Source organism: Penaeus chinensis, chromosome 11, assembly GCF_019202785.1.
Source record: "Penaeus chinensis breed Huanghai No. 1 chromosome 11, ASM1920278v2, whole genome shotgun sequence".
NCBI classification, from domain to species: domain Eukaryota; kingdom Metazoa; phylum Arthropoda; class Malacostraca; order Decapoda; family Penaeidae; genus Penaeus; species Penaeus chinensis.
In genome coordinates this window covers 23,549,061-23,559,060 of record NC_061829.1, presented here as the reverse complement: position 1 = coordinate 23,559,060, position 10,000 = coordinate 23,549,061, and the positions used below count along the sequence as shown (strand labels likewise).

Genomic DNA, 10,000 nt, shown 5'->3' with positions numbered 1-10,000 from the left:
TTGGCATGTGCAATTATGAGTTTATAATTTGAGCATTAATTGTAACTGACTGCCAAAAAATCGTTACTTTTGATTTATGCTTCAGGTGAAGCAGTTATCAAATTGAAAAATGACAGTCATCTTGTCTGTGGCGGTTGTTGTCCATCAAACCTATAATTACGCATATGATTATAGCGCCACCCTGTTCCTGGCGTACCACTGAAGATATTTCAGGCAGGGTAACACAGACTTATCATATCGTCGTACTAATTAAGCATAGGTGTTACATGGCCCAAGTAATACGAAGTACCTCGGAAGTGCTTACTCATTCCATACATGAAAGTGAAAAGCAAAACACTAATTATTGATAGAAAGACAAAAATGTACACAACAGATTCTTCCAGTAAATCCAGCTTTTGCTACAATACGATTTTCTGACATAGATTAAAAATTTAAGTAAGACCAAGTTAAACACGACAACAAAGCATGAATGTACTGTAGTCACGGCATACCGCGATACCACACAGGTGTCATGTGGTGCCAGAAACGCAACTCGAGTAGCTAGCTTATAAGTGTCATACGAGTGTGGCAGGGTTTGCTGGTCACGTGTTGCAGAACACGGCAGCGAGCCTCGTGTGCAGGGAATCCGTAGATGTTATGGCCGCGCGGCGTGGCGATGGAAGAGCGTGCGGCCTTTATGATGAGGTGGCAGTGCTGGGGCGGATTTCGGTGCATATATGCTGCTGTTTAACACCTGTGTTCTACGCACCTGTGCTTTATTTTTCTTCTTGCTCCGGAGGACTGACCTTGGATGCCATGGCGCGATGTTTACGTTGTCTGTATTCGTTTGCCGTTTCCTCGCTATTGTGTACACAAAGTACGAGGATACGTATGCGCGCGCGCACACACACACACACACACACACACACACACACACACACACACACACACACACACACACACACACACACACACACACACACACACACACACACACAAATGGGCAGAGAGAACTATATAATTACAACCCGTATTCATTCAGCCGAAAGAAATATTCCTCCTTTGTGAATCCCACATTTGCATACGACAATTAATCCTTCGCGCGACTTCATTAACTCGCTGTCACTCTTGGATTGTGTGATTAATGAACGAACATTAATGCTTATCCAAATCCTGATCTTACGGAATAACGGACTCTGGAGTAGGAAGTCTCATCTTTAGCGTGCGTCGGCTGTGACGTCAGTAAACTCGCAAGCCCTTCTTAAAGCGAGAGTTGACTTCTGAGAGGGAGTGGGTGAGGGAGTGAATGTTTGAGTGAGTTTGAGCTTGAGTTTAACTCTGTGTGTGTGTGTGTGTGTGTGTGTGTGTGTGTGTGTGTGTGTGTGTGTGTGTGTGTGTGTGTGTTTGTATGTATGTGTGTGTGTTTGTATGTATGTGTGTGTGTGTGTTTGTATGTATGTGTGTGTGTGTTTGTATGTATGTGTGTGTGTGTGTGTTTGTATGTATGTGTGTGTGTGTTTGTATGTATGTGTGTGTGTGTTTGTATGTATGTGTGTGTGTGTTTGTATGTGTGTGTGTGTTTGTATGTGTGTGTGTGTTTGTATGTATGTGTGTGTTTGTATGTATGTATGTGTGTGTATGTATGTGTATGTATGTGTGTCTATGTGCGTGCGTGCGTGCGTGCGTGCGTGCGTGCGTGAGAGGTAGAGAGGGAGAGAGGGAGAGAGGGAGAGAGGGAGGGAGACAGACGTCGCGTTTACGTTTTTGCTTCGCCGTTTGCGTGCCGGCCCAGACAAAGACAGATGTGAATATGAACGTCACGGGCGCGAAGATGGTCCGATATTTGGCACGGATTATCCGAGTGCGGCGCGCGGCGCCCTTCTCGGGAAGCCTGCAAGCGAGGCTACCGTATTTGTCTCTTGTGACCTGCATCCAGACCCACTCACGCTACTGCTACACTTTGGTGCTCCTGCCTCTCCTCTTCTCCATGTTTCCCCTTCTCTCTCCCTCTCCCTCTCTCTCTCTCTCCCTCTCCCTCTCCCTCTCCCTCTCCCTCTCCCTCTCTCTCCTCCCTCCCTCCCCCCCTCTCCTCCCTCCCTCCCCCCCTCTCCTCCCTCCCTCCCCCCCTCTCCTCCCTCCCTCCCCCCTCTCCTCCCTCCCTCCCTCCTCTCCTCCCTCCCTCCCCCCTCTCCTCCCTCCCTCCCCCCTCTCCTCTCTCCCTCCCCCCTCTCCTCCCTCCCTCCCCCCTCTCCTATCTCCCTCCTCCCCTCTCCTCCCTCCCTCCCCCCTCTCCTCCCTCCCTCTCCCCCTCTCCTCCCTCCCCCTCTTCCTCCCCCTCTTACTCTCCCTCTCCCTCCCCCTCCTCTCCCCCCCTCCCCCTCCTCTCCCCTCCCCCCCCTCTCTCTCTCTCTCTCTTTCTCTCTCTCTCTCTCTCTCTCTCTCTCTCTCTCTCTCTCTCTCTCTCTCTCTAATATTCCTCAAATCTGTGCGTTTCCTTTCCTTGGCCTTGCCCTCCCTCTTTCTCCGTCACAGTCTCCTTACCATTTCCCGCCCCCTTCTTCCTTTCCCCCCAGTCTCACCTCTCTCCTCTCGCACGCACAGGCCCCGTTCGAAAGGCTGAAAGTAAATCCGAATCTAGCTTGAACACAGCCACGAAGAGAATATTACCAGGTGCGTCGGAATTTTGAAAAGACCTTGTTTTTTGGAGAGCAGTCAAACCCACCGCGAGACCCCCCAAGCTATACCTCGAGGATCTTCGGATCAGTGAATTTGGAATTGCGTGTGGCGGAGCATTGACTCTCTTTCGTGAAATTGCTTTGGAGATGATGGGTTTCGCGCGAGTTCACGCACACTGTGTCTCGAGGAGGGTTTCCGATCACGGGCTATGATTTATCTCTCGGACATGGTTCGTGGATGCTGGTCCCCCTCGCCTTTGTCCTGTTGTTGTTTGGGTCTCACGATTCTCCTTGTGGTTACTCCGGCACTTGTACTTTCTGGCGGCGTATTTGTTTCCCAAATCCACTCAGGCCGGGGGAGTCAGACCAAGGACATCGGGACGCCAGCCACGTCGCCACTGGCCCCTGACGTCACGCGGGATTAGCCCCTCTTGAGTTCCTGGGAGGAAGCTGGAAAGGACAGGGAAACGGAGTGAGGGAACAAAAAAAAAAGAGGAAAAGAAGTGGAGAATTGGGGATAGCCGAAAATAAATTAAGAAGAAGACGGGAGGAGGGGAAGGGGGAGGGAAGGTAATCGTAGGTTACATCGATTCTGAGCGCCGACCTCGAAGTTGGATCATAAATTGGGTAGGGTCATTAAGTGGAGACTGGTCGGTCACTTATTTCGTCGCTGACACTTGGTTGTGGCCTCGGTACGTGTGTCATGCCTATCGATCTAACACAACCAAAGCCTATGAGTGAGTTTTATAGCAAACATCTTGTTGGGAATGTATCAACAATTCAGAGTAAAAATAAAAGTTTAGTTAGTATTATTCAACATAGAAATACATCATTGATCTAGATAACGTCGCGTTCAAATTGTACTTTCCTATTTTTGTAAATAGATTCAGATTGTCTCTTCTGCTGACTTGTTTCCAAAAGTTATCAGATGCCAAGAAAAGTTTGCTCTTTAGGTAAAGTTTGTAAGTTCTTGTCGGAGAACAGAAAATATATTTACAAAGAAAAACGAAGTAATGTATGAATGTGTTCTTCCTTGGGGCAGTGCAAGATGGTACATTTGATTTATTTTTTTAATTCCCTTGTACCTAATTTGTCTCTTGAATGACCTTAGTACTGTTATTAATCACTTGCTTGTCGGCGATGAATCCTGCAATTTTAGATCGTGTATTAGAGCGTAACCAATATATATATATTTAGTTATGACAGTAACATGATGCATTAGGCACCCATGAGTGAGCATAGTGTCACTGCAGGATGCTCAGGCGGTATAGACAGTGTGGGGAATGGCCACCGATGCAGTGTTATTTAGGTGTGTGGGTGTGGCTGCCCGTGGCCGCTCTGCATTTGGATTAGTTTGTTCTTTGCCTCTGTATAGTACGTGCTCTGTGTTGCGTTATGTTGGATAACTAGTACGCATTGTTATCTTGTTCTCTTGTTGTGTATGTTTTGGAATTTTAAAATCTGCGCCTGACGGAAAGACCAATGTCCTTGGTCATTTTTTGGCAGTAGGATTACACAGAATGCAATAGAGTTTTGTAATTCGAAATTGAATATTAGAGTGTTGGCAGATGTTTACATTTCGTATAACGTCACATTCTCATCATCATTATCACGTATCTACAATAGAAGGCGATACCGCGCGTGAGTGTGGTAAAGAGTTGCGTGTAAGCGGTCTCTTATGTCGTTGTTTGTTTAAAAGGGGCAGGAAGTGGAAGTGGTTTTAGGGGAGGTCACTTGTTTGTCTCGCTTTAATTGTCAATGCGATCGCGTCTCGGTCCGAGATTCTGTGCTTTATCGGGGTAGCGATAATTCTTTCTTTCTTTCTTTCTTTCTTTCTTTCTTTCTTTCTCTCTTTCTTTCTTTCTTTCTTTCTTTCTTTCTTTCTTTCTTTCTTTCTTTCTTTCTTTCTTTCTTTCTTTCTTTCTTTCTTTCTTTCTTTCTTTCTTTCTTTCTTTCTTTCTTTCTTTCTTTCTTTCTTTCTTTCTTTCTTTCTTTCTTTCTTCTCACTCACTCACTCACTCACTCACTCACTCACTCACTCACTCACTCACTCACTCACTCACTCACTCACTCACTCACTCACTCACTCACTCACTCACTCACTCCCTTCTCCCCCTCTCTCTTCCTTCTCCCCCTCTCTCTTCCTTCTCCCCCTCTCTCTTCCTTCTCTCACTCCCTTCTCCCCCTCTCTCTTCCTTCTCTCACTTCCTTCTCCCCCTCTCTCTTCCTTCTCCCCCTCTCTCTTCCTTCTCCCCCTCTCTCTTCCTTCTCCCCCTCTCTCTTCCTTCTCCCCCTCTCTCTTCCTTCTCCCCCTCTCTCTTCCTTCTCCCCCTCTCTCTTCCTTCTCCCCCTCTCTCTTCCTTCTCCCCCTCTCTCTTCCTTCTCCCCCTCTCTCTTCCTTCTCCCCTCTCTCTTCCTTCTCCCCCTCTCTCTTCCTTCTCCCCCTCTCTCTTCCTTCTCCCCCTCTATCTTCCTTCTCCCCCTCTCTCTTCCTTCTCCTCCTCTCTCTTCCTTCTCCCCCTCTCTCCGTCTCCCTCTCCCGACTTCCCCCAATGGGCGTCAATTTTCGAGGTAGATTGAACCTCGGAAAAAAATCCTCGTGCGCCCTACTGCAGCAGCCTCAGGAGCGGCGAGGCGTCGTGGGAACGGCAATTATCATAGCCGTTCACGTGAATCGCCACTGCTTATTATACCCGTCGTCGAAGGCCGGGTAATTGCGCGGCGGCCGGCTCCGAGGGAGGAGGAGGAGGAGGCAGATGGGCAGCGACGACGTGTCTTACGAGTCGGTCGGTCGCTCTCTTGGGTACAGGTGCTTTGTGGAGCAATTAAAAAAGATTGGAAGATAATTGAAGGAATAGGGCGTTCCGAGAATGCATTCGACGACTTTAAAAGCTTAAACTGTCTTCGAGAAATCTATGTTCCTCATCCAACATTGAAAATTAGATAATCAGTCGGAAGGGTAACCATAGCAGACGTAAAAAATATCATTATGATAATACTTTGCCGCTCACCGGTGCCAGTATCAGTATCGGATTAATTTCAAACGATGCTCAGGACGAACTCGAGGCGACCGCTTGTCACTAGACACCTATACGGACCACGAGACCGGCGAGCCAGCTGGGGCCTCGAGAGATAGGCCTGGCGGAGGAGGAGGAAGGTAGCGCTTGAATTAATCGGGGAATGGATGCCTGTGGTGGGTTTGCGAAAGGAAAGGCACTTTTAATTGACTGAGTGGGGGCTCTCAGCAAATTGAGGTTTTATTCATCATAGTCTAGTGTTGTGGGATTTATTCTCCGACTATTTGCCTGTGTCTTTACGACGCATCAGCATAGTTTATGTAAAACTGTTAAGGCTATTTGGAATGTGTTAGGCATTAGTAGGACAGCGGGTGATCTGTGCCTCTGATTTTTTTTCGAATTTGCATATAATGTCACTCGTCCCATCCATCACGACTTCAAATTGTGCTTAACCATCGTTCATTGCAAGAGGAACGGGTTTACGACACTCCCGTATTTCGCTCGTGTTCCGAAAGGATTTCACGGTCGTAAAGTGTTTATGGACCCGAGTGAATCCAGAGACGCAGTGATCTGTGTGTAGCGACGCCGAAGTGGGTCAGTATGTGAATCAAGCGGGGGGGGGGGGGGGGGGGGGGGCGGTGACGAAGAGACGGGATGGTGTGTGTGTCTTTCGGTGTCTTGTCTGCTGTCTGTCTATCAATCTGTCACGTGGCCAGTCTCCATGACATCTTTGTCGCGGTGCTTTTCCCCACAAAAGTGTAAACGTTCCCACGGTTCTGTAAACATGTCCACTCAGGATATGGCGATGGTTGGCTGATTTCAGAGACCCGTTACCGTTATAAAACGTTCCTCTGACCCTTTTTCGGCTGGAGTTCATTTCATCGTGTTATAGATTTTGTACGTATGTAACATATAATCTAAGGGCGCGTCTCTCTGATATCAAAACCGAATTGATTCCGCACACGCTCGAATATCCACCCTGTTGAGACTAATATCTCTCTCTCTCTCCCTCTCCCTCTCCCTCTCCCTCTCCCTCTCCCTCTCCCTCTCCCTCTCCCTCTCCCTCTCCCTCTCCCTCTCCCTCTCCCTCTCCCTCTCTCCCTCCCTCCCTCCCTCCCTCCCTCTCTCTCTCCCTCTCTCCCTCCCTCCCTCCCTCTCTCCCTCTCTCCCTCTCTCCCTCTCTCTCTCCCTCCCTCCCTCCCTCCCTCCCTCCCTCCCTCCTCCTCCTCCTCCCCTCCCTTCCCGTCCACTTGGCATCATCGTAGTTTTGAGGGCGTGATGCGGTTTGAAAAGACCCACCCCCTCCCTCCCTTGCCTCGGGATTTGACATAGATGTTGCACTAAATTTTGTGGCTCAGGGCGGAGTGGACCAAGTGAATGATGGCGACAGGACAGTTGTGGATGAAGGAGTGTGACATGACACAACCGCCGGGAGTACGGATTTTGTTGTTTCTTGTTGTTTGGGTGAATTTTCGGTGTGAATCCATCGTGTTTTAATGTTGTGCGAATAACACTATCATGCCTTGAGTAATTGAAACAAACGACATCGGAAATTGGAAGGATATGCTTTTTAAATCTCTGTCTTTGTAAATACATTCCTCACATTTTTCTTTGATTATCATTAAAGTTTCGGGAATGTTTTTTTTTCCGTTTGAATATGCCTCGATCATCATTACCTCCTGGAATTTCTGCGGTCGTTGTTTAAGACTAGGAATTGCATAGATGCCACCTCACTCGGCCTGCGACTGCCCCCCTTTGCCTAAGGAGGAAAACCAACACGACTCTTGGATCTAGAAGCCGGTGGACGTACCGTTGCATCGCCAGAAAAGCAAATGTGGAGAAATCTGCAAACTCTGTCTCTGTAGTAAAGGATCGTCCTATTTGCATGGGCCTCTATGTTATATATATATATATATATATATATATATATATATATATATTTTTTTTTTTTTTTTTTTTTTATGAGTTGGTATTAAAGGTTCACTAGTTCTTGCGGTTATACTTGGGATATCGAAGCTGAGATTTTGTTTGTAACTGCATATTTCGAGAGAGAGGGGTGGGATAGGGAGGGAGAGGGGGGATGACGGAAATGAAAACGGGGAAATAGTTCTGGCGAGTGGTTCGAGGGATGACAAACCTCTTTCCACGTTGAGCCGCTCTTGATGACCTACGATATTATTTTTTCGTGCAGGTCGAAATGGCTTCCGCACACTTGCGCACGTACCCTTTCAGGCCGGTTGCTTAGTCAAACAAAGCTAAAAGAAATCGTCACTCTTTTTGTATCAATAAACTGTGATAAATTAATGGAATTTATGACTGTGTACTTTACAGCAGATGTAAATCATAAAAGCATCTCCTAAGATATGCGGAAGTTACATTACAAATTTACATACATATGGCCGTGCATTTAAATTAGCAGAACTGGAGTCTGGGAAGAGTGTACAGTTAGAATTATATATCATGTTGTTACTGTGACTAGACCGTTGAGGAATTATCTCAAAACAGTATTTCATAAAGGAACATGAAAATGGGCCAAGAGTGCCTATGGCCACTTCCGCGAGAGTGACCAAGACCAGCGCCTGGCACACTCGCAGCGAGGAAGGACAGCCACTCCGGGCGAATTAGTGGTGCAAGTGCGATCCTTCCCATGAGGATGAGCTTTGGAGGAGCAGGCGGGCGGGCGAGAAGGGCGGTCGAGAGAGGAAGAGGAAGAGAACGAGGGGCGAGGGAGACGAGGCGTCCCGGCGACAGCGCGAGAGAGTCCAGACCTCACAACGCGGAAGGACTCTCCAGGAGCGTTCCTTGCAGCATCCCCACGCCCGTCACGCCCACTCCCACGGCCCTTGCCTCCCTGCAGCACATCCTGCGGAACAGGGCCACCTCCCCCATCAGCCTCTCGCCCAGTGCCTCGGCGTCGCAGCGTTTCATCCAAGGTGTGCCGCGGAGAGACGTTTCGGTAGCCTTTGGCCGTAGCTTTGATGGCGACCGAGGAGTTGGAGGCGACTTGTAGTGGGCGTGCCCGGGGTCGTCTTTGCCGTGTGCTAATTTGTAGATAGTTGTAGTGTTGCAGTTGTAGTTTCCGTATTGTTTGTTGCTTTGTACTCAGAATTGGATTGTTAGTGGAAATTTGGAGTAGATACAGTTGACATCATAATAACAATTATCTCTATTTACAGAAATGAAAATTATTCTTATTTCATAACACAAGCAAAAAAAGATGTTTGCGTATCTGTATTTATGTAACGGAACTGAAAACCTATAGGCAATCGATTAATTTCAGTAAAGAAAAATATAGTGGTGGTAAGATTGGCCGTAGCAGGTCAACCATAATTCCGGTCTAACGTGGGAAAGAAGGGTTGCATTTCGTTTTATATCTTTGTAGTAATTCGTACCTTAGATGATATTTCCATAATTAGTTTTTTTTAAGTATAGGAAGTGTATACATGTTAATCAATGTTCATAATCATTAGCATCACAGTGTGAGTGTGTGTACGGTATTCGCATGTTTTGTTTTTACTATAAATACTAGGATAAAAGGTAAAACCACTGTGTTATTCTGATCGTGAACTACACTTCAGTGTCTGGCAACGTAGACGCGTGATTCCCGCCAGCATGCGGTCACGGAGCATATGCGTAATAAGGAAGTAGGGTTGGGTTCGGCTACGCTGAAAAGGTACGCATTAACGGACCCTACACACCGCCCCGCGCATGTGATTATATCTCTCCCCTTCTCTGTCTCTCATTCGCCTCTGTCTATCTCTCATTCTCTCTCATTCTCTCTCTCTCTCTCTCTCTCTCTCTCTCTCTCTCTCTCTCTCTCTCTCTCTCTCCCTCCCTCCCTCCCTCCCTCCCTCCCTCCCTCCCTCCCTCCCTCCCTCCCTCCCTCCCTCTCCCCTCTCCCCCCCTCCCCTCCCGCTCTCTCTATCCCGCCCTCCCTCCCTCCCTCCCTCACTCCCTTTTCCCCCTCTCCCGCTTTCCCTCTTTCCCTCTCCCCCCTCTCTCCTTCTTCCTTTCTTTCTCTCACTCCTCTCTCTCCCCTCCCCCCTCCCTCCTCCCCTACCTCTTACTTTCTCTCTCTTCCCATCTTCCTCTTTCCATTCTTCTGCTTTTTGCCTCTGCCTCGCCGTCCATTCTTTCTCTCCCTCCTATATTTTCTCAATCTCCCAGTGCATAAGCCCATCTGTCTACCTTCTTCCACCGCCGACTAGAAATACATTTCAGATGAAAAAATAGGTACAAAAGCGAGCGTCGTCCCCCGTGGAAATGTAGCGTTAAACCACACGTGGGACATAATGTAGTGCATGTCGGTGTGAGCAACAGCGGATGTCA

At 47.9% G+C, this 10,000-nt stretch overlaps 1 protein-coding gene across 2 annotated transcripts in view; it reads left to right on the top strand.

The window, feature by feature from the left end:
• Positions 1-10,000, top strand: part of LOC125030844 (katanin p80 WD40 repeat-containing subunit B1-like) — a 225,043-nt gene that overhangs the window by 81,109 nt on the left and 133,934 nt on the right. The window lies entirely within an intron of this gene.